The sequence below is a fragment of the Tamandua tetradactyla genome, chromosome 3, assembly GCF_023851605.1.
Source record: "Tamandua tetradactyla isolate mTamTet1 chromosome 3, mTamTet1.pri, whole genome shotgun sequence".
Classification (NCBI taxonomy): domain Eukaryota; kingdom Metazoa; phylum Chordata; class Mammalia; order Pilosa; family Myrmecophagidae; genus Tamandua; species Tamandua tetradactyla.
This window is the reverse complement of record NC_135329.1, coordinates 116643191-116669128: the sequence shown is the minus strand read 5'-3', so window position 1 is coordinate 116669128 and position 25938 is coordinate 116643191. Positions and strand designations below refer to the sequence as shown.

Sequence of the window (25938 nt, the reverse complement as noted above, 5' to 3'; positions counted from 1 at the left end):
TCTTAGGGGATTTCTATACAACTACAGTGTCAATTTGAAGCTCACACATGCAGAGCTCCTTCTTGGGATTTCAGCTTAAAAAAATAGTTTACAAAAATATACAGGGCATGAGTGTATAATTTCTCTATTTTCATTTTCATCAAGAGGGAAGCTTCGCTGGCATCCACATCTCCTTCAGAGATCACGGTTTCAACTCTCCTTGTTTTTTGTAAAACCGAGAGAGACCATGTCTCCTGCTCCTGCCTGGGTAATATCCTCTACATGTTGGCCCCTTTTTAGAATTACCCTGGGTAACTTAATTGTCATCTAACATCATTACCCTTCTGACTTCAAGTGCCTGAAAACCGCACATTTTTCTCTTTCTTTCAAGGTCAACTATGACTTTTGTTTTGTTCTGTTTTGTTGGAGTTGTTATACTTTATTCAACATTTTTAAGTGTCTAAATGAGGTGGAAGTCTATTTTAATCCACCATGCTGTGAGATGAAAATCAGTCATTTTTATATACATGTTTTAAATTTTTTGTATAGTTATAGATTTGCATGGACTATGAATTTAGAATGGGTACTGATTTTTCCTAGTAATACTATAACCCATAACTATTTTCCATGTTAGGGCATTTTTTCCCATAAGTGTTTATCTTCTGTTTACGGAATAATTCCCACAGCAGCAGGCTATAATTTACTTAGCAGTGTCCCTATGATATACATTCAGGTTGTTATTATTTTGGGCTATTATGAATAACATCTTCATCCATTTTAACTGTTTCTTATATTGTTTTCTTCAGATGTATTTTCAGAGTTGGAATTATTGGGAATATTTTAAATATTCTTGCTACATATGGAAAAATCTCTTACCAAAATATTTGTATTTTTTTTTAGCTTCCACTGTCATTACCTGAACAATTTAGATATTTTATGTTATCACTAATGTTTGGCATTCGGTAATAAATCACATTTTGGATAAATTCAGGTAATCTGGGACCCAGATTTACTAGATGTGATTTTACAGTTATAATTTTCTAATATGCTAGTTAATTGTTTAATGTTTGAATCATTGTAGAAAGTCACACAAGTAGCACATGAAGAAATTTGGTTGTTTAAAGATATCAAATGTTTACAGTTTTAAAAGCAGTGTTTAAATAAATTCATTATAGTACAGGATTTGCATTAATGCTCATAAGCCAATTTTTCCTTTGTTTTTGTGTTGAAGTCTTGATAAAGCTTAGGTGCTGACTCTTGTTGATGTAGCTCACAGGGACTTGAGCTGAAATCCAGAATGTTAGGTTGTTGAATCCAGTGAGACATGTGTCAGGCAGAATGAATACAATCTTGTGTTAGCCTAATCATCTCGTTCCCCATATAGATGAGTAAGTGAAAATAAAAATTATCAGATAGTTGTAAGGTTATTCTGAAATCAGAACAAGAAAAAGATGGTATGTAAGAATATTTTGAACATTTGATATCAATAGGCTTTCACAACTTGATATGTCAATTCCTTTATAATAGGAATGGATCTATCAGATCATTTTATATTCTCATACTTTTGTCACTCCCTCTCATTTATTATGTACAAGTGTCCATTGTCCATGTTTTCTCAGTAATTCTCCTTTGTCTCTTCTATTGCTAGATAGCCTTGCTTTAGGTCAGCATCTACCTTCTTGAATTACGATCCTGTCTTTGATTAGGTTCTGGCTAAGTTTTGTCAATTCTGAAGGCATTCTCTCTCTTTAATGGGACTGACTTTGAGTACTGCTACTGTTTCTCCTCCTGTGTCCTTGTCAACCAGGATTATTACTATAATTAGCTGCTAAGAGACATTGAACTCTTCCTATTACTCAGATAGCACAGTTTGTACTTTTACGTACATTCTCTCAGTTAAAAGTAAACAGTCCTATGATGTAGAAACAGTTATTATACCTAGTTTACCAAGGCCTAGAATTCTAAGTAACTTCTTCAACTTACCCAGTGAAAAAGTGATAGAATCATAGGATATAGTCAGACAAGTATATTAACTCTAGAGCACTTCTACCCACTTTAATATTCACTGGATTTTGGAATAATGAGAACGGAATCCCCCTTGCCGGATGTAATTTCGGCCCCGTTCCTCTAGCTCTCTGCGTAGCAACATATTCAAGCTATCCCATTGGATCTTTCTGCTCTCAGCTGACCCAATCCCTCGCTGCCACCCCTTAGCCTCCTCACCAATCACGCAGCGTGCCTCCCCTAGCCCCTCCCTATTTCCACCTCGCCACTATATAAAGCTCTGTACTTCCGCTAATAAACGTTCTGGTGCCTGACGCCTTGCCAGCCCCATCAGTTCCCGTGAGTCGTTCTTCATCTCGTGCGCCCTCCAGACCTTCGAGCCCCCGGGTCGGTTGGCTACCGAGCTCCCCCCTCTCGCTGTGAGGAAGACCCCAGGCGGGAGCTAGGGAAAGCTCCTGCACCCCCTCTCTCGCTTCTTTGTAGAACCAAATAATAATATATTAGATTAGACTCTAAGGATCATCCTCATATTATATGTGAAGAAACTGATCCAGGAAGTTAATTATTTACTCACGACCAACAAGTCAAGCTGGGACTAGAACCATTGTCCTTAGACTCTTAGTTCTGGGATCTTTCAATGTCATTTCACCCTTCACCATTTTCCTTCCATCTGTCGTCTTCTTCATATGTGAACCATTTCCTTTAAAGGGTTGTCTGGAAGAGATCAAATCATGAAATGGTTATGCCTATATATTGACTAGTGATATTAGCATAATAACACTAAAGGACCACATAATCATACAAATGTGAACAAATCATTAGTAGGTCATGGATTTTGAGTTTTGTGAAAATGACAATGAATTATCTAGTTTTTTTCCCCTCTCTTTTTCCCCAGAACTTTCCACCATTTTTAACCTGGCTTGAGCAGGGATTGGAATTTGTGGCATAGTTTGAAGAAATTAGCATCAGCATTTCTGAACATCAAACAAAGCCTTAAACAAATAAGCAAAAACTGTGTTTGTAAACTACCTGGTACTCATCTGGCTATGAGTAACTAAATAACTAGTTCAGAACAACAATTCCCAGGAAGTGCTAGCTCTTTCATTATGTTCTGAATAGAATGTGTGTGGCTTGGCAAAGTTTGGACACTTTCTAGTTAAAATTCAGAAGCTTTCTGATGGTCCAGCTAAGGGACTATGTGGGTCAACTATCGCAAGGCTCCGTCTCTTTTTATATTTAAAATAATTGAAATAGCATGGTAAATGATTTAGTCATTTGAAGTCAGCAGTATATAGAAATTATATTAGAGTAATCCTAGATGGGACAGTTTAATTTTTAATTTGTAAGGATCATTATGCCTTTGCAAGATGTCACTTGGCAAGTTTGAAGATCAAGGCTCTTAGTTCAGGTACAGCATATATGCCGAATTTAAGAATTCTCTCCTAGGCCATCATGCCAGTGTACATTAACTCTTAATAATATCTGCCAGTTCCAGCACAGGAAAGCAGTTAGGTGCCCCTGTCCATTCCTCCTTGGTTGAAGCTGACAGGCAATGTGACAATGTAATAATGCATTAATGATGAGTCACAAGGAATTGAACAAGCTAAGCATTACCATCCTAAACACCCAAAAGAACATTCTTCACGAAAAACATATAATTCATCAGCCAGCCTTTAAGACTGAGAATTCTATAGATTCTAAGCTGGAATTTCAAACTTCGGAAGTGACTAATCATTATAAAATTTAAAGGATTAAAATAATTCATTTTTCCATGAATATAGCCTCCTTTCTCTTTGCTTCCCATTTTTAGGGCATACAGTCTAACTTTTTGATAAAATGTTTTTGTTAACAATATTTATAATACAATTTTCCAGTAATATTTGATATATTCTTATGAGTTATTTAAAATTAACAACTGACAGAGTTAATGACATTAGGCTTTGGTCCCCTCATTTGAAAAAATGGAGAGGTTGGGTTAGTCCTAACATGATTAATCACTCTTTTAACATTTGGGCTGAAATTAGATTAACCATTGAATGATTGTCATAGAACAGACTTCAACAGAATGGAGAGTGCTTCTTTTATAATCTTAACTTCTAGAAAGAGCTTCACATGCTTAATTAGCAAAAATGTACTTGGTGTCCATCATGTGCCAATTCCTGTGCTAGGTATTAAAGTTACCATATTGGTTTCCATTTTCCATGAATTCACTGAGTAGTGTGAGAAACATACACACAAACAGGTCTGTAGCACCCTATAGATGAAAGGACCCTATAGTGGAGACATACCAGTCTACAAGAGCTGACAGTGGAGCTGGAGCTTACTAAATAAGAATCAAGTTAGCCATGCCAAAGGGAAGAGAAGGAGATTTCAGTCATGTGACAATCATCAGAGCACAGGCATATTTCACAGGCACTAGTGAAAATAGTCTCATCTGAATGAAATAATCCCAACCAACTATCTTTTGACGTGCAAAGAGTCCTTGCTTCCCATCACTTAAAAATGACAACAGGGCGGGCCGCGGTGGCTCAGCGGGCAAGAGTGCTTGCCTGCCATGCCGGAGGACCCCGGTTCGATTCCCGGCCCCAGCCCATGTAAGAAACAAACAAACAAACAAAAAATAATAAAATAAAAAAATACTTTAAAAAAAAAAAAAATGACAACAAACACAAACATACACACAAACTGGCTTTCACTTGCAAATGCTATATAACTGTACAGTTGCTATGCTGGTTGTTCTAGTTTGCTAGCTGCCAGAATGCAATATACCAGAAATGGAATGGCCTTCAAAAGGGAATTTAATAAGTTGTTAGTTTACAGTTCTAAGGCCGAAAAAATGTCCCAATTAAAATAAGTCTATAGAAATGTCCATTCTAAGGCATCCATCCAGGGAAAGATACCTTGGTTCAAGAAGGCTGATGAAGTTCAGAGTTTCTCTCTCAAATGAGAAGGCACATGGCAAACACAGTCAGGGTTTCTCTCTCAGCTAGAAAGGTACATGGCAAACATGGCATCATCTGCAAGCTTTCTCTCCTGGCTTCTGGTTTCATGAAGCTCCCCGGGAGTTTTCCTTCTTCATCATCAAAGATCGCTGGCTCGTGGACTCTCTGCTTTGTGGTGCTGAAGCATTCTCTGCTCTTTCTGAATCTCCCATTCTCCAAAATGTTCCCTCTTTTATAGGACTCCAGTAGACCAATCAAGACCCACCCAAATGGGTGGAGACATGTCACCTATTCCAGTTTCACAGCCACTGTTGACTAAATCACATCATCCAGGGAGATGATCTGATTACAGTTTCAAACATACAGTATTGAATAGGGATTATTCTACCTTTATGAAATAGGATTTTTATTAAAACATGGCTTTTCTAGGGGGCATACTTCCTCTCAAATCAGCACACTGGTCAAGCACCTGTTGATTTGTTTGGTAACAATTATTTTCTTTGTGTTTTCCTCGTGTTTTGTTCTTCTCTTCCCTGGCAAGGCAGGAGTTAATTTTATCCCATTCAACATTTTTGAGGTACCTACCCTGCCTTAGGCCTAACCCAATTATCTTTTATCACTTCTGGGTATTCCGAATCAAGGAATTAATTTTACAAATAAGTCTTAAATGCCTGACTCAAAGTTAACTGCCTATATATTTTAGTTTTAGAATTTGCAAATGTCAAGAATGACATTTTAGCCAGACACATTGTGCAGAAAGTTTGCCCATGTTTCCAATGGAAAGAATTCATTCCAGTGAAGTTTCACTATTGTAATGCATACGATTAGAGATAAAATAGCTCATGGTCACTCATGTTTATAAGTAAAAGGGACCATCTGCTTTTCCTGGTTTGGTCTCTTCCTTTCTCACAATTCCATTAAATGATTACTTACTTTCAATGCAAAATCCAGTTGCTTTCATCATTTAGAAAGTATAAAGTACACAATATCCTTTCTTATTCACAGGTCAGTTGTAGGAACAAGAAAATATTGGTTGAATTTCAGAACTCCAGATACTTAAAGGTTTTTAAAGCCTGTTGGATGCTAATGCTTTGAAATATTCCATATGCAAATCCCAATGGTGTGCTACTTAGAACTTTTAAGAAATCAGGTTACTTTTTTCTTTGTTTAATTACAGTAGCATTTTAGGATAATGTGCTAGCTTCTCTTTTTAGATATCAATTCCTGAAACAGTTCTTTTCAAGTACAATTAGGGTCTGAGTTGTGCTTGCCCACAGGTTGTGAAAGCCAGAAACCATGAAATGGAGCTCAAACACATCCCTTCATAGCCAAGAGAAATTCAATGTCAGTTTGGGTGATTTTGACAAATACTTTGAAGACTTTATCTACATTACATATAAGCATTCCTATACTAAGCTGTATACTTTTGAAAGAGAGTTCTTTATTTTTCCATCTATTATACACTTCCTTTTTTGTGTGGATGAAGGCCACTTGTTGAATACATTTGTCAGTTTCATTGCCAATTGAAATGTATGAATAACTGATACACACTGGATTGACTATCTTTCACCGTAAACCTCTTTACATATTATTCCAGGCTTATGGTTTAATAAATGAGGTCGGCACAAACCATAATTCAGAAATCTTACCTTATTAAACATTGCATCAAATACTTCTGCTTTATATGTATATATTTTCAAGTTTAATTCAACCATAGAAATAAGAATATAAAGCAGAAAGATCTACCTGTACTGCTGTCTTGCTGTATGTTTCTTCTAGTTTTCTGACGTTCCATTTGAAAATGAAAGTTCATGGTCAAATCAATTATGTCAAAAGATGTCATAGTGTAAAGCAGAACAAACACAAAAAACACTGGTTCCACTTTCATTCAATAAACATTTATTGAAGGTTTGCTTTTAGTCTGGCAATCTGGCTCAATAGCAATGTTTCCTTACCAGAATCAATGTGATTAATTAATTGCCTTGACAGAAATTTGGGAAAAGGGCTGTGGCAGGACAGTGAAGAGACTGAGAAAGAATGTAGTTGGAGTTGGAGGTTCCAATAAGTGTTCTGTGGAGATGATCACTGCTCTGAATCTCAGTAGGTTAATGGGAGATAACAGGCAAAGGAAGATGAGAGGGGCATTCCAGAGAGGGGATAAAGAAAGGTCACCATAAGCTGAGACACGGAAGTGTAAAAAATCATGTTAGGTGCAATGCAGTAGTAAAAAAGTATGCAGTCAGGGCACAGAAAGTTAGGGACCAAAGTGATATCGTTATATGCTATACATTCCACTTTGAATGGCTTTTTTTTTAAACTTTTTTATTGTATAGTATAATATATATACAAATTAAAGAATAAAAAAGCAATAGTTTTCAAAGCACTCTTCAACAAGTAGTTACAGGACAGATCCCAGAGTTTGTCATGGGCCATCATATGATCCTCTCAGATTTTTCCTTCTAGCTGCTCCAGAATATAAGAGGCTAGAAGGCATAAAAAATAGATCACCATAATCAACTTTTTTTCCTTTTTTGTGAAAAATAACATATATACAAAACAATAAATTTCAAAGCAGAGCACCACTATTAGTTGTAGGACATATTGCAGAGTTTGACATGGGTTACAATTTCACAATTCTTGGTTTTTATTTCTAGCTGCTCTGAGATACTGGAGACTAAAAAAAGATATCAATTTAATGATTCAGCAATTGTACTCATTTGTTAAATCCTATTTTCTCTGAATAACTCCAACATCACCTTTGATCTTTCCATCCCTCTCTTTAGGGATATTTTGGATATAGCCATTCTAACTTGTTCATGGTGGGAGGGTCTGTCATTAATATGGGGTAGGGAGATGGAACTATCTGTTGTTCTGGAGAGGCTGGGCCCTCTAGGTTTCAGGAATTATCTGATTCAGGGACCCTTCTGGAGGTTGTAGGTTACTGGAAAGTTACACTAGTGCATGAAACTTTTGTGGAATCTTATATATTGCCCTAGGTGTTCTTTCGGATTGGCTGGAATGGTCCTGGTTGGGGGTTGGCAGGTTATGATAGGTAGCAATGTCTAACTGAAGCTTGCATAGGAGCAACCTCCAGAGTAGCTTCTCAGCTCTATTTGAACTCTCTCTGCCTCCAATATTTTATTAGTTACACTTCTTTCCCCACTTTTGGTGCAGGTGGAATTGTTGATCGTGTGATGCCAGGGCCAGATTCATCTCTGGGAGTCATCTCCCAGGTCACCAGGGAGACTTTCACCCCTTGATGTCATGTCCAATGTAGAGAGGAGGGCAGTGATTTCACTTGCAGAGTTGGGCTTAGAGAGAGTGAGCCATATCTAAGCAACAAAAGAGATACTCTAGAAGTAACTCCTAGGCATACATATAGGTAGGCTAAGTTTCTCTGCTACCAACATAAGCTTCACTAGAGTAAGCCTCAAGGGCATGGCCTATTGATTTGGGTGTCCCTAAAGTTTGACACAGTATCGGGGAATTCCCTGACGGTAAAGTTTAATAGTTTCATATTTTTTCCCATCTCTCTAGGGGGTGTGCCAATACTTTTTATTTGCTTAACATACTCTAGGATGTATCCAGCATTACATTAAGTTATAAAAGACTAAAGGACTTCTTCCTTATTCTGGGCTCCCTGTCGTTCAATTGTTCAAATAAGCTCTACAGATAAGATAACTTAGATTATGTGCTATAGAAAATTTTGGTTCCAGATCAAATAAACCTTTCTTCCTATGTGTGGTTCTAAAATATATACAGTCTTCCTTACTCCTGTTCTCTGAATTACTTTAACCCCAACCTGATTGGCTTCATTCTTATCTCTAAATATCAGGTTTTATATATATATATATATATATATATACAAACAGCCTTTTCCTTTTGAAATACAGAAATAGTAATTACCACTCTGAACTAAATGTGTCTGCTATAAAAGATTACAATCTAGGCCCCTGCTTTCTTGAAAGCATTTTCTAAAGGAATCCATACTATTGTTGTTTCTTTGTTTCTGGCTTATTTTGCCTCATTAAATGTCCTACACATTCATTCACATTGCTGCTTGCCTCACGACTTCGTTATTTTTTTGTAACAGCACAACATTCATTCATAAGTATATACACTATCATTAGCCAATCTGCTTCTCACTGTATCCTTCAGCCACCTGGATTCATCAGGGATCATGTATAGTATCCAAAGTCCACAGTCCATCAACACTCAATTTTAGCTAATTTCATTGTTCCCAAGAGAAAGAAAACCAATAAACACACCCTTGCCAAATAGGAAATCTAAACCTCCTCTAAACTCTTGTCCCTCCCCCCATTATTTACCCCTGCTGTTGCTGTGGTTGTGCCAGTGGTTTCCTTTTAAACATAGCCCTTAGCATGCAATAGCAGTTCCCCCCAACTCCCCACCCCATACCCTGGACTTAAACACTCTTTGTACATGAATCATACCTTTGAAGCAGTTCTTGTATGAACTCATTTATATTTCTAGTGTTAATCAGTGGGACATGTAGGTCTATACAACCTATATCTTCAATATGGTAATATTACTTAAAGACCTACTAGAAAGCTGCCTTCACTTCTATCCATTCCCTTACAGTTAAGTTCAACCTCATGAGCTAACCAATCACCCATCTCTAGCTTCTGTGTATCTCTAAGTCCCCTATATTCTGATTATAACTTTTTGCTGGTCATAAAAGTGGACTCATACAGTATTTATCATTTTGAGTCTGGCTACCTTCACTCAGACACAAAAGGTATCCAGTTCTCCCATGCCCATTTATTGAAAAGATTCTTTTGTCCCAGTTCAGAGGATTTGGGGCCCTTCTCAAAAATCAGTTGACCATTGATTTTGTTGTCTATTTCTGCACTCTCAATTCAATTCCATTGGTCAATGCTTCTATCTTTGTGCCAGTACTATGCTATTTTGACAACGGTGGCTTTATAATAGGTTTTAAAGTCAGGAAGTATTAATCCTCCGCTTCGTTCTTCTTTTTTGGAATGCTTTTAGCTATTCAAGGTCTCTTTCCCTTCCAGATGAATTTGGTAACTAGTTTTTCCAAGTCTCCAGAGTAAGTTGTTGGAATTTTGATTGGTACTTTGTTGAATCTGTAGATCAATGTGAGTAGAATTGATATCTTAACTGTATTTAGCCTTCCTATCCATGAGCAGGGAATGTCTTCCCACCTATTTAGATTACCTTTGATTTCTTTTAGCAATGTTATGTAGTTTTCCATGTGCAAGTCCTTTACATCCCTAGTTAAGTTCATCCCTAAGTACTTGATTAGTTTAGTTGATATTTTGATGGAATTTTTTCCTTAATTGAATCCTCAGAACATGGCTTTTATATAGAAACGTTACTGATTTTGCACATTAATTTTATATTCCACTATCTTGCTGAATTTATTAGTCAAGCAACTTTGCTGTAGATTTCTCAGGATCTTCCAAGAATAGTATCAAGTCATCTGCAAATAATTAAAGTTTTACTTCTCTCTTTCAAATTTGGGTGGCTTTTATTTCTTTGTCATACCTGATTGCCATAGCTAGAACTTTTAACACAATGTTGAATGGTGACATTGGGCATCCTTCTCTCGTTCCTGATCTCAGGGGGAAAGCTTTCAGTCTCTCTCCATTGAGTATGATGCTGGCTACTGGTTTTTTATATATTCCCTTTATCATATTGAGGCAGTTACCTTTGATTCCTATCTTTTGGAGCATTTTTATCAAAGGCGATGTTGAATTTTGTTGAATGCTTTTTCAGCATCAATTGAGTTGATCTGTGATTTTCCCTTTCAGTTTGTTAATGTGGTATATTACATTAGTTGATTTTCTTGTGTTGAACCATGATTGCATTCCTAGTATAAATCCTGCTTGGTCATGGTGTATAATTCTTTTAACGTGTGTTGGATTCAATTTGCTAATATTTTGTTGAGAATTTTTGCATCTGTGTTCATTAAGGAGATTGGCCTGTAGTTTTCCTTTCTTGTAGCATCTTTACCCAGTTTTGGTATTAAAATAATATAAGCTTCATAAAATGAATTAGGTAGAGTTGCTTTTTCCTCAATTTTTTAGAAAAGTTTAAGCAGGACTGGTGTTAGCTCTGTTTGGAATGTTTGATAAAATTCCCCTGTGAAGTCATCTGGCTCTGGGCTTTACTTTGTAGGAAGATTTTTGATGACTGATTGAATCTCTTTATTTGTGATTGGTTTGTTGAGATCTTCTATTTCTTCCTAAGTCAGTGTAGCTTGTTCATGTGTTTCCAGGAATTTGTCTATTTCATCTCCGTTATCTACTTTGTCTAGTTTATAGTTGTTCATAGTATCCTCTTATGATTTCTTTTATTTCTTCAGGGTCTGTGTTAAAGGACCCCTTCTCATTTCTAATTTTGTTTATTTGCATACTCTCTCTCTTTTTTCTTTGTCAATCTTGCTAGTGGCCCATGAATTTTATTGATTTTCTCAAAGAACCAACTTTTGGTTTTATTGACTCATCCTATTGTTCTCTTGTTCTCCCATTCATTTAACTCTGCCTTAATCTTTGTTATTTCTCTTTTTCTATTTGCTTTGGGGTTAGTTTGCTTTCCTTTCTCAAGTTCCTCCAGGTGAGCAGTTAAGTATTGATTTTTGTTCTCTTGTTTTTTTGATATAGGCATTTAGGGCAATAAATTTCCCTCTCAGCACAGCCTTTGCCATAGCCCATAAGTTCTGATATGCTGTATTCTCATTTTCATTCATCTCCAGATAGTTACTGATTTCTCTAGCAATTTCTTCTTTGACCCACTGGTTGTTTAAGAGTGTGTTATTTAATCTCCATGCTTTTGTGAATGTTCTAATTTTTTGGTGGTTATCTAGATCCAGCTTCATTTCATTGTGATCAGAAAGGACTTTGAATAATTTCAATGGTTTTAAATTTATAAAGACCTGTTTGTGCCCCAGCATATGATCTCTCCTGGAGAATGTTCCATGAGCACTAGAGAAGAATGCATATCCTTGAACTTTGGGGTGCAATGACCTATATATGTCTGTTAGGTCTAATTCATTTATCAAATTGTTTAACGTCTTTGTTTCCTTATTGGTCTTCTGTTTAGTTGTTCTATCTATACAGGAGAGTGGTGTATTGAAGTCTCCTACTATTATTGTTAAAATATCTATCGAACAAAACTATTCAGTTTTGCTAATGTCTGTCTCATGTATTTTGGAGCCCCCTGATTGGGAGCATATACATCTATGATTGTTATATCTTCTTGCTGAATTGTCCCTTTAATTAATATATACTGTCCTTCTTTGTCTCTTATGATATCTTTATATGTAAAGGTTTTTTTGCCCTATATTAGTATAGCTGTTCCTGATTCCTTTCAGTTGCAACTTGCATGGAAAATCTTTTTCCATCCTTTCATTTTCAGTCTATTTGTATCTTTGTGTCTAAAATGAGTCTCTTATAAGCAGCATATAGCTGAATTATATCTCTTAATCCATCCTGCCAATCTGTATCTTTTAATTGGTAAATTTAGTCCATTAACATTCAAAGTTATTACTGAAAAGGCATTTCTTGAATCTACCATCGTATCTTTTCTATTTTATTTATCAGATCTATACGTTCTTTTCCCTCTTTCTCTTTTTATCCTCACTGGTACTCTGCAATGAGGTGTCCTCTTCCAGACCTCCCTCTCCTGTATTTTTTTTTAACTGGAAGACCTCCCTTTAGTATTTCTTGTAGGGCCAGTCTCTGGTTGACAAATTCTTTCAGAATTTCTTTGTCTGTGAAAATTTTAATCTCTCCCTCAGTTTTGAAGGACAATTTGATTTGGTACAGAAGTCTTGGCTGGAAGTCTTTCTCTTTGAGGATCTTAAATATATCATACCACTGCCTTCTCACCTCCATGATGCCAGTTGAGTAGCCTGAACTCTGTCTTATGTGGTTTCCCTTATATATAGTAGATTGTTTTTCTCTTGCTGCTTTCAGAATTTTCTGCTTCTCTTCAATATTTGACAAACTGATTAGTATGTGTCTTGGGGAAGGCCTATTTGGATTTATTCTGTTTGCAGTTCATTGGGATTCTTTGACTTGTATGTTTATGTCCTTTATAAGGGTTTGGAAGTTTCCCCCCATTATGTCCTCAACTACTCTTCCTAGCCCTTTACTCCTCTCTTCTCCTTCTGAGACATCAATGATTCTTGTATTTGTGTGCTTTGTTTTGCCTATCATTTCCCTGAGATCCAATTCTAAATTTTCCATCTTTTTTGCTACTTGCTGTTTTGAGTTTTTGAAATCAGTTATCCTGTCTTCTAGATTGCTTATTCTTTCTTCTGTCTCTTCAAATCTACTGTTGTGTGCCTCTAGTATGTTTTTTTATTTGGTCAACAGAGTCTTTAATCTGTATGATATCTGCTGTTTTTCTATTTATTCTTTCAGATTCCTCTTTATGCTCTTCTACTGTCTTCTTGATCTCCTTTATGTCACTTGCCATTCCACTTATTTTAAGTAGAGTTATATACATTTTGATTAGTTGTTCCATCATCTATGTCTCCTCTGGTGTTTTAATTTGATCATTAGGCTGGAATATAGCTGTCTGCATTGTGATATGCTTAGGAACCTTCTGTTGTTTTCTCTGTGTGTAAATATGTTGATTGATTTACTTTGGGCTTGATTTCCTTCAATAGCATAAAGCCTTGTGTTTGCAGGGTGGGTGTGTAGCAGGATGCAGGGTACAGGATGGGGAACAACTGTGCGGTGAAGCATTGCAGTGCAGGTATAGGCACAGGTTGGGGATGTTATGCTGGTGCTTGTGAATGTGGGTCCCCAGTGGCCAGGTAGGATGTAGCTGTGCAGGTCCATAAATCTGGAGGGCATTAACCTGATGTGCACTGGTCTAAGTTTTGGGGCCCTTTGTGCACATATACAGAGGTACAGGAGCAGGTCGCCATTATGCCTTCAAGGGCTGGAGGCAGATATAATTTGGCTGTGCAGGTCAGTGCTATCTCAGAGCTGGGAAGCATGACTGAGGGCCGTGCGCATGCGTGGGTCTAGGAATGCCTTAAACTGATGCAAAGAGCTCTGGGTGGAGGGTGAGGGGGTAGTGTGAGACTTGGTGACACTATGGGTGAGGGGTGCATGTAGCCTGGGTATGAAGGTACACGCCTGCAGCCCTTATACTCTGGCAAGAGCCTGCAGAAAGTGAGGAGAAGGAGGTAGTGCTCAGGAGGGGTGCAGGAGAGTTCAGTTAGGCTGCACTTGGGGTGGGGGTGTGGGATGGGTATGCATGCTGGAGGTCAGTGGGGCAGAGGTGATTTGGAGCTCAGGGAATGGGGGCGGGTGATCGGGTTCAGGTGTGTGGGGTGTGGGGTGAGTTGCAGGTCACGGGTTTGTGCTGGTGAGGGTAGTGCGTTTAAGGAATGTGGCTTGGCTTACTTCATTGTCCCAGTCTCCCCATCTGTGCACTCCAGTGGGTTCCACACTTCTGCATTAGGCTCCAGTTTTCTACTCGGTTCCTCAGCTTTTGCAACCAGGGCTGCCCTATGTGGTGCAGAAGGCTCTCCCAGGTCAGTTGCACTCTTGAATCGCCATCTCTAACTTTTCATTGGAGCAGGGCTGAACTCGATCTGCCCTATTCAGTCATCTTCCTGGAACTCCCCACCTTGAACTTTATCCAGAGAAGACTAGAAGTATAAAAAAAAGAGGATTTTCTTTTTGTTTGTATTCTTACATAGAGGAAGATTATTGACGGGTTTTTGTACTGTATAGATCACTCTGAACACCAGCAGGAAGTTCTTATAATTTGACAAGATATGGTGAGTTGAAGGAAAAGAGAGGAGGGCAAGTCTATTCAAGAAATATTTGAGGTAAATTGTTAGGATATGGTGGTTGACCAGATATCGGGAGTGTGATTAAGGTCCAGATGAATCTTCGGTTTCTGTCTGGGTGAATGAAAGAGCCACTCACCGAAATAAAATACAAACTGAGGGATAGGAGATAACATGGATATTCCAAAAAGATATGGCCTGCAGGCAACTGGACTTAAACTCAGGTTCAGAAGAGAGGGTCAGAGCTGAAATTTGGGAAATATTGGGGGAAGGGGGTCCACAAAGCCATTAGAATAGATTAAATTTATTCAAGGAGACAGTACCAAGTAAGTTCTAGGGCCAACAGATTCTTTATGTTTTCTCATTTGAACAGGGCTCCAAAAGTTCTGATCACCCTAAGGTGGTATGATCACCCTAAGGTAGTACATAACACCTTAAATATCTGTTGATTTTATGATTTACAAGCATTTTCACCTCTAGAATTCTGTTCACTATAGAATTCAAAGAAAAGAATTAGAAGGAGATGGGTTTCCATCCTGGACCTGCCACTTAATGCTATGTTGCCTTGGGAATGTATTTCACTCTCCTGGTTAACTTCATCAGTGCCTTTGGCAGTGGCTGCATTTTCCAGTGGCCTCTGTTCCCTCTTGAATGCCACCCCAGAGGGCTCCCGTAGGACGGTCCTGGTTCTGGGTTTCCTTCCTGTTGGCCTCTAAACCTGCAGGTGCTAGATAGGAAGTTTCCTGTTTAGCTAATTTTTCAGTTCTCTCAGTGACCCCAATAGCTCTGTTTTTCTATCATGTGTGAAAATAATTCTAAGGTTTAAATCCCCTCTGAATGTCATCTGTTTTCCTGACTAGACCCTGACTGATGAATTTCTAAGCACCCCATTTCCTCACCTGAAAATGGAAATAAAAATAACTACTTCAAAGGGCTATTTTGGGGATTTTAATATTCAGATTCCTGAATTTTGGTGCGGGGTAGAATAACAGACAGGTAATAGGGAAGGGTGCCAGGTTTGAGGGTGGGAGAGGAGCTAGGAAAAGCTGGTAGCAGGAAAAGGACATTTACAGGCCCTAAATACCCCAACCCTGAAAGATGCTGATTGTTATTTTCATTTCTGAGATGAGGAAAATGAGTCTCTTACATAAACAGTAAGCAGAACAAAGTTAATATATTGAATTAGAACCCAAGGCTGTTCTGACTCTAAATTTATAGTTTTTTCTTTGGCTTTGTTTTGTTCTTTCTTGGGTACCATGTTGATTCCTTTTGATTAAGTTCCAGATATCAACAACCTATTACTGAACAATGTTGAATTAGAAAGACTCAGACCAGGTATGGGATTTAGAGACATTAAAAAAAAGGCAGAACAAAATTTCTTAAGTGACCCTGCTTTATTTACATGATCTGAAGAAAAATGACATCTCTTTAGAATACATACTCACACACACATACTCACACTTTAGAAGAAGGCAACTAGGCTTATGTGGCCCTGTGGAATTTTAAGCTGTCCTACCACTCAGGTCTAGAAAACCTCTTAGAGCTTATGAAATCTCTAGGTATTCGCATTTTGTAGCCCTTTGCCAATATGCTTAAGATAAGTTAGGAATCAGAGAGGTTTGCCTTTAACTGCCTACGCATACTGCCACATAAATGCCACCTTTAATTAATTATCATCTCTTTCCATTTTACTATCCAGGGCCAGGTCACCCATTTTCTATCATCAAAGAGAAGTCAGATGCCAAGATTCAGAAATTATTTGTGGAAAAATACAGTGCTATGATTTGGAGAAGAAAGGGCAGCCTTAAAATAAGTGTGCCAGGTGTGGAAGTTATACTGTAGCAGGTGCAAATTCCCACCTCAATTTTTAAGTTTGTAAACTTTAGAATGACTAGGAGAAGAAGTTTCTGCATGATAAAATTAGGGATCTTTGAAATTAGTCAAAGACATTCCTCTGTGCTTTTTGGCAGTTATACAGGTAAAACAGTGTACTCTATTTAAGAGAAATAGCATAGAGAAAATGATTTAAAGCATGACAGGATACACGAAGAGAACTTCAAAAGCTCCTGACAGCTCTAGACGATGAGCTTACAGTCTGTGTAAGGAAGCAGAGAAGGCAGGTGAGCACAGACTTCAAATCTCCCACGTGTGAGTTACCTGGGAAGTCTATTGCTGTGGGTAGTGATGATTTAAGATAGGAAGACATCAACTAGACACATGCAAATGAGGGAACCAATATTGATAAAATACAAAGGAATCCAAAGGAATGTGGACATCACTTCCAAGAATTTTGTTCATATACATTTAATTGATTTTTACATTGTTCTCCACTGGATGTGTTGTTTTTGCCTTCATTTGCTGAGGGCCATACCACCCTGGATTGTGACCTTCTTAGATGTTACAGACTGAGCAAAGTTGGGTCCAAAATTGGATTGTGGGGGGAAAAAAGACAACCTAGGATAGCTATGTATGTGATCATTTAACTCTTGAGTTACTCTAGCGATAAGAAAACCGTGAAAAATAATATGGATCCTAAAGCCTGAAATGAAAAAAAATGGAAAATCCTGGCATTGAAATAGGGAAAGTTAGAAAACAGTTTTATGGCCTGTGTGATTATATACTAATTCTTCTGTTGAAAGTTGGTGTTTATAGTATTGGGTTCCATTTGATTGGGGGAATTTGATAGGTAGCATTATTGATAGCCACTAGACGCCCAGCACTGCATTAAATAGTTAGTATGACTATCTCATTTATTCTTCACAAGAATTCTAAAGAAGGTATACTGTTATATCCCTATTTTGCACACAAAGAAACTGAGGCTCAAAGATGCTGAAAATAGCAACAGAGCTAGAAGAGAAGGGTCAAAATGTGGGACTGATGACTAAGATTTGGCCTATGAAAATCTTGCTGGGTTTTTAAAATATTTCAGGACTCTATGATATTAAATCATAACAAATGATTAAATGTAATATAAAAACATCTTGAAAGCTGACTTCTAGATTGCAGGCTTAGCCTAATATGCTGCCCCAGAGATGCCATTTCTTGGGCAAAATGTGGTCCTAACCATTGCTACTCCCTGGAGGACCATGGAGTCTTTTTAATCATAAAGGGATAGAGACCCCAGGATTTATGCCAATCTCCGAGTTATCTAAAATTCCTCCCACAATTTCAACACACTGCCAGTACTGACTTTGAATGAGTATGGCTGTGAAAATACATAAAGTGTGGCTATGCTATTAATCAGGTGCAATCTTTCAAAGTATCATAAATTTCAGTGATCAATGCCAAGTCTCATGTTGATGACTTGAGGACTAAACCCATGGATCAGCCTGACAGAGACAAATATGAAGCTAAATAGGGAGGTGATAGTCTGTTAGGGGTGGGAGCTACTTGTTAGGTTTTCAGACATGTCATTGATGAAAGATGGTTGGGTAATTTGAAATTCTATGTGCCCCTCAGATATGGTTCCTTATGCTTATAAGTGGAATTTTTGCCATTCCTTGCAGATTTCATTTATTTTGGTTTAAAACCAAAATATTAGCAATCAAGTAGTTATTATTCAAAGCATATGTTATTTCTGCCTGAGTTTCAATGATTATAAAAATCTATATTACTCATTTCATTCTTGTGGGTTGATACTCTTACTTAGAGATTTTTACATAATTTCTTTAAAAATATGTTTTTCCCAATCAGTGTCATACTCTTGATAACTGAAATTTGAAAAGTTAATAGCCATATGAATAAAAGTAGATATCTGTATATTTCACTAGTAGAATAATATTTGCAAGTCTTCTTATAGATAGATATGTAAACATAAAGTTATTTAAGCTTATTTCTTGAAAAGCATCTGGCATGGGTGATGTAACTTCCCTGTGATGTTAATATTACCCAAGGTATCAGCCATTGTTCATTTAGGAAAGCAGAAGCCACTCTATATATATGTCTATGAAAATAGGGAAAATTAGAAGCCTCCAGAATTGTGTGAAGCTAAGATAACAAAAGGTAGGAAGCTGAATCAGTCACTAACTCTCTTGACTGGCAGCATGGAAGTGGTGGTTCTCAACAACTTTCCTTAAAGTGGCTATAGTTATCAGTTACCTCCAGGAAGCTCCAGAAGACTTTCTAATCTAGACATTCTCAGAAATGAGGGATTCCCAAGAAGCCTTGTCTACTATCTCAGCTGCCTTAGCACCTAAGTAGGTGCTTTACATAAATTTACCCTGAAGTTGTGGCAAACTTCACATCTGTCATCTACTCCTTTGTCTGGCTGCATCTACCTCCAACGAATAATGCTATCATCTTCCCTTTCATCATCTGAATCTCATCTGAGTAGCTGTCAGTGGTAGAATCTAACCAAGAACTATATAGGAATGAGGATTATTTGGAATATACTTCTAATCATTTCTTCTAGGATGCAGAACAGGTTAGCAATGCTGTTGATTTGACAACCGTTAATCTAGTTCATTCACCCATATCTCATCTCAGCATCACTTGATAGTCTTTCATCCATATTTAACTTTCTGAACAATAACAAAAAAAAAAGAATTATGGTTTTATCATGCACACACACGCCACATGTATACACAGATATCCCTCATGTGACTGAAAACATGCTCAGCTCCTCTGGAATAAGAGATGACCCAAGATCCCATATATCACCATATCCAATTCTAGATGAAATTCATTCCTTTCATAGCCCAGTCAAATCATTTTGTATCCTGAAGCTTAAAGACCAATGTATAGGGATAAAATTACAAACTCACCTTATGTTAGAAAGTAGGGTAGAAGACTTGTCTTTTTACTTCTTACATCCCCATATCAATAGAAATTATATTTGAACCTGTTTAAGAGATCATCAGGCATTGTCCCGAAATCCTAGACTTTGAGCATGAGGCAGTGCGCACATGGGCTGTTTCTTATGGGGAGGGTGAAGGTATTTGCATGCAGGAAGGTGTGTGTACCGAATATTTGGTAACCAAAAAAAAAAAAAAGCCGAATAAAAATGCAGACTATTTTTGGTCATTAAAGCTTTTAATAAAATATTTCTGGTCTACCTTCAGTATACATGATGGGATTGCATTTCCCCTATGCTTATGCATTGATGGGGTCATGTGGTTTGGTCTAAACAATGAAATGTGAGCACAGATAATATACGCAACAGTTATGTGGAAGCTCTAAGAACCAATACCAGATTTTCCATGCTTTCTCATTCTTTCTGTACTGCCATCCTTGCACATACTACCTGCCCTATTAGTTTGAAAACTTGTATAAGAATGATGAGTAATAGCGTTCTTACCTAAGCTCTGATGGACATAAAATGTGAGAAGAAAACTAAACTTTTATTGTGCTAAGCAATTGATAATTGGGGGTCATTTATTGTTGTTGCTTTTTGTTGAAGTTGTTCGTTTGTTTTCTTGCATGGGCAGGCGCCGGAAATCGAACCCAGGTCTCCGGCGTGACAGGTGAGCCACTGAGCCACTGTTGCACAGCCTGGGCCATTGCTTTTGCCTAACAGATTCCTTTCTGAAAGACATATCTTATAATAAATCTGAACATAAATCTATTTTTTAAGCTCAAAATTTGTCAAGTAGTTGAAAAGAAAAACCGACTAGAGAATGATCTTAACATCTAATGCAGATTAGAAAAGAGGGATATAAAACAGGATTGATATATTTCTGATTATAACAAGGTTTACTATACAGCATAAATGCTTTCTATAAAGTTTTATCACACCCAAGATTATGGGTCATAAATGCAAGCAAATCACCATGGTGAGGATTGTCTACATAATAGTTGGAAGAGCTGCTGGCTGGTAATTTTCTGTCCTGAGACTCACAAGGATCACTCTAAGCCAGTCAATTGGCAAGCATATACCTAACCTTGTTCCAGATGCTCAGGATGGAGAGAAGTCGAGTTCTTGTGAAATTTATCCAATTGAGGGAATTGGTGTTTTATTCAGTTATCATATTGAAAAATCGATACTGTGGCAGAGATATCAAAGTTCTCTTGATTATTCAAGTTCAGGGTGAGTAACTGAGATTAAGGCACTGACTTATTTGGGGGAAGGATATTGTAATGAAATAAGCAAAGACCATGGAGATGGACCAAAAGGATCAACTTTCAGCTCAACTACTTTGTAGCTGTGTGGCTTGGTTTACATATTTAACTTTTGAATTTTAATTTTCATCATATAAAAAAGTGGGAATAACAAGCAAATTTGTTGTCAGGCCTAATGGGGCCTAACGTGACACAGTTGTTACTACATATGTTGAGTTTGAAATAGTCCATTTTATTAATTTTATCCTGATTGTGCTCATGAGGTGGATGAGAGGCTTCTTAGTTATTACATCAAAGTGACAAGTGTGTCAGTGGCCCTTGTTCCAGGCTTATCCCTGGGACCATATGATGAAAGCCAATGGAAATTTGTCCTCCATGAGTTGTGGGACCCTCTGTAGGTGAAGGATGAAGAAAAATGAATTTTCTCTGCTTAGAAAGAGGAAGAGAAGCTGTCTCCATCCTCTCCTGAAAGGGTCTCCTTGAAAATGTAATGGGCCTAACTCCTAATTCCAATCCTTTGGTATGTAAAAAATATCTTTCCAGGAGCCAAACAGCCCCTTATGTCTCTAGTTCTGGGTTTTCATTCCTCCTGAAGTGTAAATACCTGGAAAGAGCAGTCTTCTGGCACCCTGGGGCTTAACCTAGGACCTAGTTTGAGTTACAATCATTTAGCCCTCTTGGGAAGAAAAGAGAGCTTTTCTTATTCCTTTGGATCAGAGCTATTACTGAGACAAACAGTTACAGATATAGTTCCGATGGGATGGGAAGAGTCTCAGGAGACTTTAATAGGAGACTGAGAAATCCAGAGAAGTTTTATTTCTCCACAACAGGTCAATTTTCAGGTCCTTTATTGTAAGGTAAGTGTCAATGTGAATGGTCTCTGAAAGCATTCATGTAGCTCTTTCATTTGGTAACTGACCAAAGGCTTTTACATATTTCTTACATATATTTATATACATTGAATTCTGGAATATATTATGTCAATTTTTTAATTAAAAAAAATGTGGCTAACTTTTCTGACATTCTCCATTAATAGATAGAAAGCCTTCAACCACAAAAATCTCATGTTCCAATCTTTTTCTTCTAACGATACTGTTAAGTCAGGTTTGGCAGAATTAAAAAAAAAAAAAAAAAGTTCAGCAACTGACAATATCCAGAAGGCAGTTCCGTGAGACTATGGCACTGGAGAGTAGTTGCAAGATGTTTTCTTTTGACTCTAACTAGAAAGTCATGGAGCATTAGAAACCCTTTCTAGACAATGTGAAGTGTAACAGGAAAATACACTCCAATTACTGTCCTCCATAAATACTCAAAGGAACACAGGGCATCAGCCAGAAGGCTACTGTCTCCCTAATTATGTTCCAAATTGGAAATGGCAACTTGTTTTCTTCCTCAAATAATAGTTTGCTAAATAAATTGTCTTCTCCTACTGTCTGCTGCTCTCTTGAGGATTTGGTTATTTAGGGATGAAGAAGAACTTGTGTTTGTGAAAAGCATGGGTTATGAGCCAGCTCCCTGCCTGGAGAGGTTATGATATGTTGAAAATCTGATACATCTTAGCAACTCAATTTGTTGTGGTGACTTTGGTGCTACTGAAGTCTTTCATAAATTTTGTGTGTATCTCATCTGACTGTTAAAATATTGACTTTACATTGTGTAATGAATGACTTTATTTCCTGAAAATCATTTACAGAATATTTGATAGTAGCCCTATCATGAATTATTTTGGTAGCTTTTCAAAATATGAATAAATCTTGATGGGAATTTAAGAGAAAAACATTCGTGCTAAGTGGATATAATTAATATATTATTAATTTACTTTTCCTTTCTATGTCATTTTTGTAAAGATATATTTATTAGCTTCAGAAAGTTTTCAGAATTCATCTTTTACAAAATTGGATGCTGAAGCATTTATTTCTTTTTCTTTTTTGCTTAATGACTTTCTTGCCCCAGTTATGAACTACTTTTCTGACTATTTTTTTAAAGATGCTTACTCTGTTTAAGATTTGTCAGTGAAATATCATTTCATTTCTAAAATGAAAACTTCAAATAATTACCACCAAATTGACTCTGGACTACCATGGAGGAAAAAAGAACTCATCACTGTTAACACCAAGTAGGTTTAGAATTTTGACAATTACAACAAATAACAAAAAAATGTCTAATCAACAACCTTAGGGTTATTAAGAACTAGCAAAACCATAATCTTTCATTTACCTCTCCCCTTTCCACTCCCCGCCCCCAGCCCCCAAGTCCAAACTCATTTCCCAAATGGAAGCATTGTCTTTATTTGGGGGATGATATCTAAGAAAGTTCTTTCAGGTGAGATTATCTTGGTTTAAGTCATGATTCATAAAGCAGAATGAACTGTTAAAGATAAGTGGCAAGAGTGCCTAATATGAATTCCCATAAAACAGCTAACAGGTGGAAGTGAGGGGCAGTGTTAAGGAACACCATTTCTGCTCGTAAATGTTCTTAATGCTCCAGCACAGGTCACAATACATTTATAAATGGGTTGGGATGCTAGACCATACCTGACTGGTTAGTACCTGTAGTAGGAAGTAGAGACAAAATTTTCCTTCCATTTCTTAGCCCCAGCTGGGGTATAAGAGAATATCCCATGTGATCTGGTAAGTGTGTAATGACTAATGAAGATAAGGCATCATGCTCTCATATGAGGTTTTTTATCATCTTCATTATTGACTGAACCTTTTAATATATCATGTAGGTTCACCTTTTAAAAAATGAACACATAAAACCAAAGGGGCATCCTCTTTCTCTGTTAATTCCAACATGAGTGAAAGTCATTTACTTAACAATTGGTATGGGACTATGTTAGAAACTAGAGCTATATCTAAATTGTAATAATGGTGTGCTTTTAAAAACATAAACAGGCTTATTAACTACTCTAGTGACTGCTGATTTAACTGATAAATATCTCCCAAAATTCCCTATTGCCTAATCTAATTCAGATGGTCTAATACATAGATTTTCTTCCTTCTTGTCCATGTAAATGCTTAAGGCTAAATATTCATGGAAACAATTAGACAACTAGGGATCATATTTGAATGATGCCTTTAAGTATATTTGGATAATGTCTTATAATAATAATGTACCTTGTGTATCCAGTAGATAACTATTGTGTCATGACCATTTGAAACAAAACTTTAATCTTCAAATAAAACAGGTCCGATGAATTATTGCTAGAGAGTTAGCTTCATTTAAGGATGTATAAATTTAAAGGAAAGGATCAGACAATCACAGCATTCAACTCTTTGCATATACATATATATATATTATTATTATTATTTTTAACATGGGCAGGTACCAGGAAATGAACCCGGGTCTCCGGCATGGCAGGCTAGAATTCTACCATTGAGCCACCATTGCATCGCCCTAAAATATATTTTTATGTAGCATTTTAAATAAGGCAAACTCATGTGGAACAGTTTTCTTGTTCTCTTCATAATGTATTTGTGTGATAGGAATGTGTACTTCTGATAAAAACTCAAGAACCTCAAAGCTTTTTGCTCACTAACCCTGACTATTGAGGAGTAACAAGGCTTGACGGTAGCAGAGATTTTCTTAAAAGATCTATTCAAATGTACTTTGGAACTGGAAGATGTTTTGGTTGATGAATCTGCTGTTTTGTGTCCTGGAAATGGCTACCTGTGTAAACGGTTTTGTGTTAGCAACCAGTGGTAATAAATCTAGATGAGCTGAAAGCTGCTAAGCATTTTCACTACTGCAGGGTGGTTTTGATCTTTAGCTTTTTATGAAATGGACTTTTTCTCAGAGATATCCCTAATATAATTAGCCCAGTGTATGTACAGGTGTGAGTGTGTGTGTGTGTGTGTGTGTGTGTGTGTGTGTAAAAGAAAAACAGACACGAACAGTGTTATACTCCTGGGAATGATTTATGAAGTAATGCCAAATCCACGCCATGCCCAGAATATGAAGAAAACAGAAAACAAACATGGGAGAGGTCAGACTCTTCTGCTTAAAGTCACTGACACAGTTGGAAAACTGAAAAAATAGCTTTTGATGTTCTGTTTGGACAAATTTTTATGGATGCATGCGCAGCCTACAACTTCACGTTTTATTTCCAAAGAGAACATGGCAAGATTTTCTTTTAGTCAAATCAACTAGGTTTTAAAGGCATTTGTGTAGCACATAGTCTGTAGGAGTACTGGAGAATACATTCCAGCTTTCATATAAGTAACAAATTAATCAAGATTTGAAGAATTTCATATCAGTTTGCATTTTTATAAACTACACTGGGAGAAAGATATGTAGTGTATGAAGCATGTTCTGCATGACTTGTGATATAAAACTAATAGGATGGAAAATTACTTTGAGAAGAAAGTAAGTTCCATTTTAGATAATCAGCTCCTTTTTATTTAAAGCTATTCAGTAACTAGATGACAACTGGGAAATTCAGCATTTATGATGCTGAAATAATATCTCTTTATATGAAAATCTTTATATTTAAGGACGTACATTTTTATTTTGCAAATGAGATACTACATGGCAGGAGGAAACAAACTCATCTCAGGATTTTTATCTTGAAATAAATATCATTGGGCATCTCACACACTGTGAAATCACATTTTAATTTTATTGTAAGTATTTCTCTTCTAGTTTTATGAAAAATACTTTTTTTCCCTTTATTGTTCTGCAAAAGCTAACTTTATCTTGAAATGCTGACAAGTTCAAGTAAGGTAGAAGTTTCGAAATGTGTAGGCAAATACAGCGTTGTCTTAGAAAATTGGCTGTTTCTTGAGAGATTAATTTTGGGCCTTCCTAAGATTTAATTGTTTTAAATTAAAATATTATTGAATTCATAAAGTCCATATATGCTATATACATAACTGTATCCATAATGGGATTTTTCATCAATCCATTTCTGGATAGAAAATTGTCAATGAACTTGCTTGGAAAATAGGTGACAGTAATATTATACTAGAATCTACTTTATAGATGTGTTGGAAGCCCCTCTCTTTCCTCTTTTTCCACCCCCTCACCCCCATCTTCTCATTGCCCATGATTGATTAAGAAGCACTGAGTCTTTAAAAGTCAGCAGCAATCCATAAAATGCTGATTTAATTAGTCTCTGCTGGAGGTAGTGTGACTTATGTGAGTAGCCAGTTCAGC

At 37.0% G+C, this 25938-nt stretch overlaps 2 long non-coding RNA genes across 8 annotated transcripts in view; one reads left to right on the top strand and one right to left on the bottom strand.

Annotated features, from left to right (window-relative positions):
- Window positions 1-1134: 1134 nt before the first annotated feature.
- The window catches only part of LOC143677607 (uncharacterized), a 359256-nt gene continuing 334452 nt past the window's right edge, over window positions 1135-25938 (bottom strand). For all 3 annotated transcript variants that reach the window (XR_013172741.1, XR_013172746.1, XR_013172742.1), the window contains 2 exons: window positions 2558-2697; window positions 1135-1408 (listed from right to left, as the gene is read on the bottom strand). This is a non-coding gene — a long non-coding RNA (uncharacterized LOC143677607). The remainder of the gene's footprint in view (window positions 1409-2557; window positions 2698-25938) is intronic.
- The window catches only part of LOC143677608 (uncharacterized), a 236072-nt gene continuing 230682 nt past the window's right edge, over window positions 20549-25938 (top strand). For all 5 annotated transcript variants that reach the window (XR_013172748.1, XR_013172749.1, XR_013172750.1 and 2 more), the window contains exon 1: window positions 20549-20752. This is a non-coding gene — a long non-coding RNA (uncharacterized LOC143677608). The remainder of the gene's footprint in view (window positions 20753-25938) is intronic.